The sequence below is a fragment of the Nerophis lumbriciformis genome, linkage group LG08 (assembly GCF_033978685.3).
Source record: "Nerophis lumbriciformis linkage group LG08, RoL_Nlum_v2.1, whole genome shotgun sequence".
NCBI classification, from domain to species: Eukaryota; Metazoa; Chordata; class Actinopteri; order Syngnathiformes; family Syngnathidae; genus Nerophis; species Nerophis lumbriciformis.
Window position 1 is genome coordinate 443,538 of NC_084555.2, and position 8,072 is coordinate 451,609.

At 44.5% G+C, this 8,072-nt stretch overlaps 1 protein-coding gene across 1 annotated transcript in view; it reads left to right on the top strand.

Moving 5' to 3' along the window:
* The first annotated feature begins 293 nt into the window (after positions 1-293).
* The window catches only part of LOC133611364 (inositol-3-phosphate synthase 1-A-like), a 42,447-nt gene continuing 34,668 nt past the window's right edge, over positions 294-8,072 (top strand). The window contains exon 1 of the mRNA XM_061968069.2: positions 294-312. The gene's annotated coding sequence lies outside the window, so the exon portion shown is untranslated. The remainder of the gene's footprint in view (positions 313-8,072) is intronic.

The following is an 8,072-nucleotide window of genomic DNA, read 5'->3' on the forward strand; positions in this document are numbered from 1 at the left end:
TTTTGCTCTTCTTTCTCGCTGCAGAAAGATGACGGCGACAAGCACCTGGCAGCTCACAAGCGCCCCTGTCCCCTCATGGTGAGCCAGAGTACTGCCTTAACGTCTGATCTTCATCTGCAGTTTATTGTTGGATCAGCAAAAATAAAGTCGCTGTTCTGTCCATTAGATTGTGGACTCTTTACTGACACCTTGTGGCGAAAGGAAGTTACTACTCTTGATTAGTTTTGGCACTTCCGGTTTGTTTTCAGAAAGTCCGTTCGATACAAATGAGAGGCAGACTACTTGTGTTAGTTCTTACAAGCCTTGAAAAAGGTAAGTCTGTAAGTAAATCATTTTAACTTTTTTTTAGAACTCGTTTTAAGGTGGGAAGTGGTTTAATTTGATAGTAAGATGTTTATGAAAAAACGATTTTTGAAAACAAAATGGCTGCTAATTATATATTTTCACCATCAAAATAGGTTGAACACCCCAGAATTTATTTTATGCTACTAACTGCATAAATATTTAATTTTTACCATATTTTCCGGACGCGACCCCGCTACTTTTTTCCAACGCTTTGTACTTTACGGCTTATAAAACGGTGCGGCTAATTTATGGATTATTCTTCGGTTACGGCCGTAATGTTTTGTATTTAACTTGGGATGTAACCGTAAACGGTATTAAACCGCGGTGAAATTCCAGACAGTTAGTGTTACTGCTAAAATGTTTAATTATCGAAAAAACGTAATTTATTAATACATTTTAGGCAACACTGCTCATTTCCTGGAAATCCATCCATCCATCTTCTTCCGCTTATCCGAGGTCAGGTCGCGGGGGCAGCAGCCTAAGCAGGGAAGCCCAGACTTCCCTCTCCCCAGCCATATCGTCCAGCTCTTCCCGGGGGACCCCGAGGCGTTCCCATGCCAGCCGGGAGACATAGTCTTCCCAACATGTCCTGGGTCTTCCCCTTGGCCTCCTACCGGTCGGACGTGCCCTAAACACCTCCCTAGGGAGGCGTTCGGGTGATATCCTGACCCGATGCTCGCACCACCTCATATGGCTCCTCTCTATGTGGAGGAGCAGGGGCTTTACTTTGAGCTCCTCCCGGATGACAGAGCTTCTCACCCTGTCAATCAATCAATCAATGTTTATGTATATAGCCCTAAATCACAAGTGTCTCAAAGGGCTGCACAAGCCACAACGACATCCTCGGTACAAAGCCCACATAAGGGCAAGGAAAAACTCACCCCAGTGGGACGTCGATGTGAATGACTATGAGAAACCTTGGAGAGGACCGCATATGTGGGTAACCCCCCCCCCTCTAGGGGAGACCGAATGCAATGGATGTCGAGTGGGTCTGACATAGTATTGTGAGAGTCCAGTCCATAGTGGATCCAACATAATAGTCCAGTCCATAGTGGGGCCAGCAGGACACCATCCCGAGCGGAGACGGGTCAGCAGTGCAGAGATGTTCCCAGCCGATGCACAGGCGAGCGGTCCACCCCGGGTCCCGACTCTGGACAGCCAGCACTTCATCCATGGCCACCGGACCTGTGCCCCCCCCCCCTCCATAAGGAAGAGGGGAGCAGAGGAGAAAAGAAAAGAAACGGCAGATCAACTGGTCTAAAAGGGGGGTCTATTTAAAGGCTATCTCTAAGGGAGAGCCCCGCCACCCGGCGGAGGAAACTCATTTCGGCCGCTTGTACCCGTGATCTTGTCCTTTTGGTCATAACCCAAAGCTCATGACCATAGGTGAGGATGGGAATGTAGATCGACCGGTAAATTGAGAGCTTTGCCTGCCGGCTCAGCTCCTTCTTCACCAGAACTGATCGATACAGCGTCCGCATTACTGAAGACGCCGCACCGATCCGCCTGTCCATCTCACGATCCACTCTTCCCTCACTTGTGAACAAAACTCCGAGGTACTTGAACTCCTCCACTTGGGGCAAGATCTCCTCCCCAACCCGGAGATGGCACTCCACCCTTTTCCGGGCGAGAACCATGGACTCGGACTTGGAGGTGCTGATTCTCATCCCAGTCGCTTCACACTCGGCTGCGAACCGATCCAGTGAGAGCTGAAGATCCTGGCCAGATGAAGCCATCAGGATCACATCATCTGCAAAAAGCAGAGACCTAATCCTGCAGCCACCAAACCGGATCCCCTCAACGCCTTGACTGCGCCTAGGAAACGGAGTCGCATTATTGGCTTTTGAAAACATGGCCGAAAGCAACTATACAGAATTTGCTGTGGAGATTTTCCCTCTGTGTAAACCCAGCTGATCGCTTCGTTCCACTTTATTTCTCTCGTCGTAGCATAGAGTCTCGGCGTGCGTTTACGAGTGCATTGCTGTTATTAGATGGTGGCAGGTGTGGACAAAATATGTGATGTTGCTCTCATTTTGTCAACACAGCGTCCTTCACTCGGCTGCTGGGACTGAGAGTTATTGATGTAAGGAAACATGCAGCAGACCATGTGTAGGGAAAGTTGCCACGACTTGTTTATAGAGTGTTGCTGTTTGTTTACTGGGATGGTCACTCGTCGTTGTCAGGTTCAAACACCGAACTATTTATTACACAAGACAAGAAGAAGGAATCAGGCAGAGACAGAGTTCAATTTTGCTCATGAGGAGAAACGTATTGGGCTGCACACTCAGTTACAGTTTCACCCTACGCTCTAAGATACAGTCCCACGTGCTCCTCTATTTATTCGGGAGTTCCCTAGTTCAGTGTTTTTCAACCACTGTCTAGTGTGCCACGTGGGAGATGATCTAAATTCACCTATTTGGGTTAAAAATATTTTTTGCAAACCAGTAATTATAGTCTGCAAATTATGGGTTGTTGTTGAGTGTCGGTACTGTCTAAAGCTCAGCAGAGTAACCGTGTAATACTCTTCCATATCAGTAGGTGGCAGCCGGTAGCTAATTGCTTTGTATATGTCGGGAACAGCGGGAGGCAGTGTGCCGGTAAAAAGGTGTCTAATGCTAAAACCAAACATAAACAAAAGGTGAGTGACCCTAAGAAAAGGCATTGAAGTTTAGGGAAGGCTATGCAGAACAAAACTAAAACTGAACTGGCTACAAGGTAAACAAAAACAAAATGCTGGACGACAGCAAAGACTTACTGCGGAGCAAAGACGGCGTCCACAATGTACATCCGAACATGACAATCAACAATGTCCCCACAAAGAAGGGTAAAAACAACTGAAATATTCTTGATTGCTAAAACAAAGTAGATGCGGGAAATATCGCTCAAAGGAAGACATGAAACTGCTACAGAAAAATACCAAAACAAGAGGAAAAGCCACCAAAATAGGAATGCAAGACAAGAACTAAAACACTACACATAACAGCAAAAAACTCCAAATAAGTCACGGTGTGATATGACCGGTCGTGACAGTACACCTACTTTGAGACAAGAGCTATATTGATGCATGGTTGGTTATGGTTTAAAGTCATATCCAACAATTGCGACAACGACTTTTTACTAGTCAACTGAGTTTCGTTTTTTTAGTGATTTTTGCTGGTGGTGTGCCTCCGCATTTTTTCAACGCAAAAAATGTGCCTTTGCTCAAAAAAGGTTGAAAAACACTGCCCTAGTTAACATCACTAAGACTGCTTCTGAATGAAGGGGTAATGCAAGCAGCCCCAGTAGACACAATACATGATTATTCACAATGGAAATGTGCTGACACTCGTGATATCGCCCTGTCTCTGTTTTGTCTGCGTTGCGGTACTCGATGTCCGTCCTTGGCTGTCAGCAGGCAGGGTCTGGAAACAAACTGCTGATGCGAGACAACTCGCAAAGGAAGATTACAAGTTGTGTGCCTTTGCACAGATAGAAAAGTACAACTTCAGCACAACAGATAATAACTATAGCAACGGCCTTTAAGCATAAAAGTTGTGTGATAACTTATACATAATTATTCTAACAGTCGTTTATTTACAAAAACATCAATACGAGCTGAAATGTTTTGTCATGTCATGGAATTAGACGCAGGCTGTAAAATGTACTCACTCTGAGTTGTCAGTAGTCGTTATGTAAACATGGACACATTTAATCGGATTAAAAGCCAAAGCGGAATAAAAATGCTTAATGTAAACTTAACATTTAAAATATTTTGACCCGATCACACGTTGGATCAACATTTCATTCCGATCAAGACAGGTGGTTTATGCCGAAAGTCATTCAGTTGGAGCACAAGAAAATAATTTGGGTCGAAATTATTGTTACTGTGCATGTCTTTGACGTCAGCTAAACTTTGTTGGTTGTGGAGGGGGGACTACATTTAATACTCTCAGAATGAAGCGATTGTCTTGCTGCTGCCTACACCAATTCAACATGCACAGAAATATAATACTGTATATAGGGTGCGTTTGTTGCTCTAAAACAGAGACGAGCAAAAACAAAAGTACGGTCTAGAGTGTCATGTGTCGATGTAACAATGGAAAGAGGTTGTCGCCTCAAAGAGCTGTTTTATTCACGACCTTACAGCTAGTTCCAAGTGCTAGTTCCTCTCTTTAAGAAGGGAAACCTGAGGGTGTGCTGCAACTATCGTGGGATTACATTCCTCAGCCTTCTCTGTAAGGTCTATTCAGGTGTGCCGGATAATCAAACCTCGCATTCAGGTTTTCGTCCTGGTCGTTGAACTGTGAAGCAGTTCTATAGTCTCGGCAGGGTCCTCTAGGGTGCATGGGAATTTGCCCAACCAGTTTGCATGTGCTTTGTGGACTTGGAGAAGGCATTCGACCGTGTCTCTCGGAAAGTTCTGTGGGGAGTGTTTAGAGAGTATAGGGTATAGGACTGATTGTGGCGGTCTGCTCCCTGTATGATAAGTGTCAGAGCTTGGTCCGCATTGCCAGCAGTAAGTCGGACCCATTTTCAGCGAGGGTTGGACTTCGCCAGGGATGGCCTTTGTCACCAATTCTGTTTACAACTTTTATTGACAGAATGTCCAGGTGCAGTCAGGGCGTTAAGGGGATCCGGTTTAAAGGCTGCAGGAATAAGGCTCTGTTTGTAGATTGTGTAGTCCTGATGGCTTCAACTCTCACTGTATCGTTTCGCAGCCAAGTGTGAAGCAATTGGCATGAAAATCAGCACCTCTAAGTCCGAGTCCATGTTTCTCGCCCAGAAAAGGGTGGAGTGCCATCTCCAGGTTTGGGAGGAGATCTTGCCCCGAGTGGAGAAGTTCAAGTACCTCGGAGTCTTGTTCACGAGTGAGGGAAGAGTGGATAGTGAGATCGGTTGATGGGTCGGTGCGGCATCTTCAGTGATGCATACCTTGTATCGATCCGTTGTAGTGAAGGAGGAGCTGAGCCGGAAGGCAAAGCTTTTAATTTACTGGTCGATCTACAGTACGTTCCCATCCTCACCTATGGTCATGAGCTTTGGGTTATGATCGAAAGGACAAGATCACAGGTACAGGAAAATGAATTTATTTTGTCAGGTGGCGGGGATCTCTCTTTGAGATAGGGTGAGAAGCTCTGTCATTCTGCTTAGCTGATTGGAGAGCTAGCTTCCGCACCTAGTTGTCCATTAAGATTACTTCTGTTTTGTTTGATCAGCCGTTTTACTGTCGTGTGACCGGCACCATTTGGAAACAATTAAGGTATGTAAATGAACACTTATAAAATCTTCTGTACTGGTATATATGTGTGGCTTATAGTCCGGTGCGGGTAATATATGTTAAAAAAAAAAAAAAGTTTTCTTCTAAAATTGTCTGGGTGCGGCTTAAATGAGCTCTATAATATTGTACATATCAATGTATTATGTATTACATTTCAGTATGCTTAATTACTTAGCTTAAATCCCATTTGTGCAAAAAGAAGCAGATATGCTGAAGCAGCAAGCGGAAATACAAACTAATTTTCTGCTGTAAAATCAACGGAAGCTACTTAAGCAGTGGCAGCTGAAGCGCAAGTTTTGGAAATATCGGCTCATGGAGGAAGTGATATCCAAAGAAGCCAAGTTGATTTTATTATGCCGGTGCTGAGCCCAGTAGAACGCACTAATGAGTACGTATGTGCAGCAACTGTCATTGGCCAACACTTACTCCATCCTTTAAATCTGCCAACACTGACCTCTTCCTCAGTGCGCCAGCAGACAATTGATGGTAAAGAAGATGCTAAGGTCAACACAACGGCTAACAAATAAGAGATGGAGAATGCAAAGAACCATGTGCCCAATCACTCACCTGTTCAGCACCACAAACAACCATATCGGGGATACGTGGGCATGCCACCACTTAGTATGACTGCAAGTCAGTCAAGAGACACCTTCACAAGGAATGATGCAACTCAAAAAATTGATTCTTCATATTGAAAATCACTTCTCCACACCAGGAGCCACTTCCTTCAACATTGGTGGTGCATCAGACCTGGCTAAATACCTAATGCGTAAAGAGAAGGTTAGATCTGGTCTTTGATGACCAACCACAAAATTACTGAGCCTGAAGGGTATCATTCATTAGCTCCATAAGAGACCGACATCTCAGTGCACGGGAAGAATGGGATTTGCTGGCTAAATGGCTTGGACCTCAATCAGCAGAGCAATCTAAGAGGATAAGAGCCGGATACATTCATAATGCAGAAGCAAGGGTCAAAATGGTGTGGCAGAGGTTCGAGGAGTCATATGGAACAGCTGATATGATTGAGTATGCTTTGCTTAAAAAAACTTAAGAACCTATATCACAAACAACTAATGACAGAGAGTTTTGGGACCTTCTTCTTGAGTTGGAGGCCTGGTCTTCTTCATCTTGACACAGCTCATGGCATTCGTCCCATCCTGATCGAGCTACCATATCATCTCCAAGAAAAATGGGTTAGTGCAGGCTCAGCATACAAAAGAGACTAACTAAAAATGATTTAGCCACCATTTCAGTTCTTTGTGAAGAAGCTAGGAGCCGCAATGATCCCAGTTTCACCTGTGTCCTAACTAATGTCTGACCAGAACAATTTCAACAAAATTACAGAACGGCATTGTCCATTCAGAAAAATGAAGTACAACAGTACCTGAAACTAAGAATGACGATAAACCAGGTTTGTATCCTGATGATCAAGCATTCCTTAACATTATGAACAGAGAAGTATACAAAGACGATTCAAACAGCTGGGTTGCCCCATACCCTTTCGATCACTTTGCACCACCTCTCAAACAATTGAGAGCAATCATCCAAACGTCTTTATTCTCTATATCGATGCTGAAAAGAAACCCGGACATGCATGACCAGTTTATTGACTTCATGAAAAAGATGTTCGACTCAGGTCAAGCAGGAGTAGCGCCACAGCGAAAAAGAGAACAAAAGTGCTGGCATTTGCCGATGTTTGGTGTCTACCATTTACAAAAAAACGGTTCAAATACGGGTAGTCTCTGACTCCAGTGCCGAGTGTGACGGTGTATGCCTCAATGATGTCCTTCTAAGTGTACTGAACTTGAATAACACACTTATTGGAGTTCTCAATCGTTTCCGCAGGGAATCCTTTGCTGTGCAACAGATGTTCTCCTGTTTTTCTGTATGTGAAGACCATTGTGACTTTGAGATTCCTGTGGTTCGAGGATAAACCTTAACAAACCACAGTTCCATCCTCCTATAGAACTGTGTACAGCTGTTTTAGGCACACAACTGGCCGACATAATAATGAGATGGATGTGGATATTCCTAAAGGTATTCTACACAGACAGCAAAAAATTATTGGAGTATAACCGCATCATAATTCTTGATTCTACATGTATGTCGCCAACCGAGTGACACAGATAAGGAAATCTACTCGCCCATAGGAGTGGCGTCATATGGACACAAAGCACAACCCAGCTGACCGTGGAACCCGACCTATACCAGCAGCGGCCCTTGAAACCACCAACTTGTTCACAGGTTAGAACTTCCTAAACAAGGACAAACATGAAATTTCACAACCACACACCTTTGAGCTAAAGGACCCAGAATCTGATGTGAAGATATACCCTCAAGTTGGGATCTTCTCTACTAAGGTTGCAGAGAGTCAGCTTGCCAATTTTCAAGCTGGAACTCACTCTCCCGAGCCTTCGCTAAGCTGGTCAATAAAGCCAGAATCATTTTAAACGGACAAGGTATGCAAGAT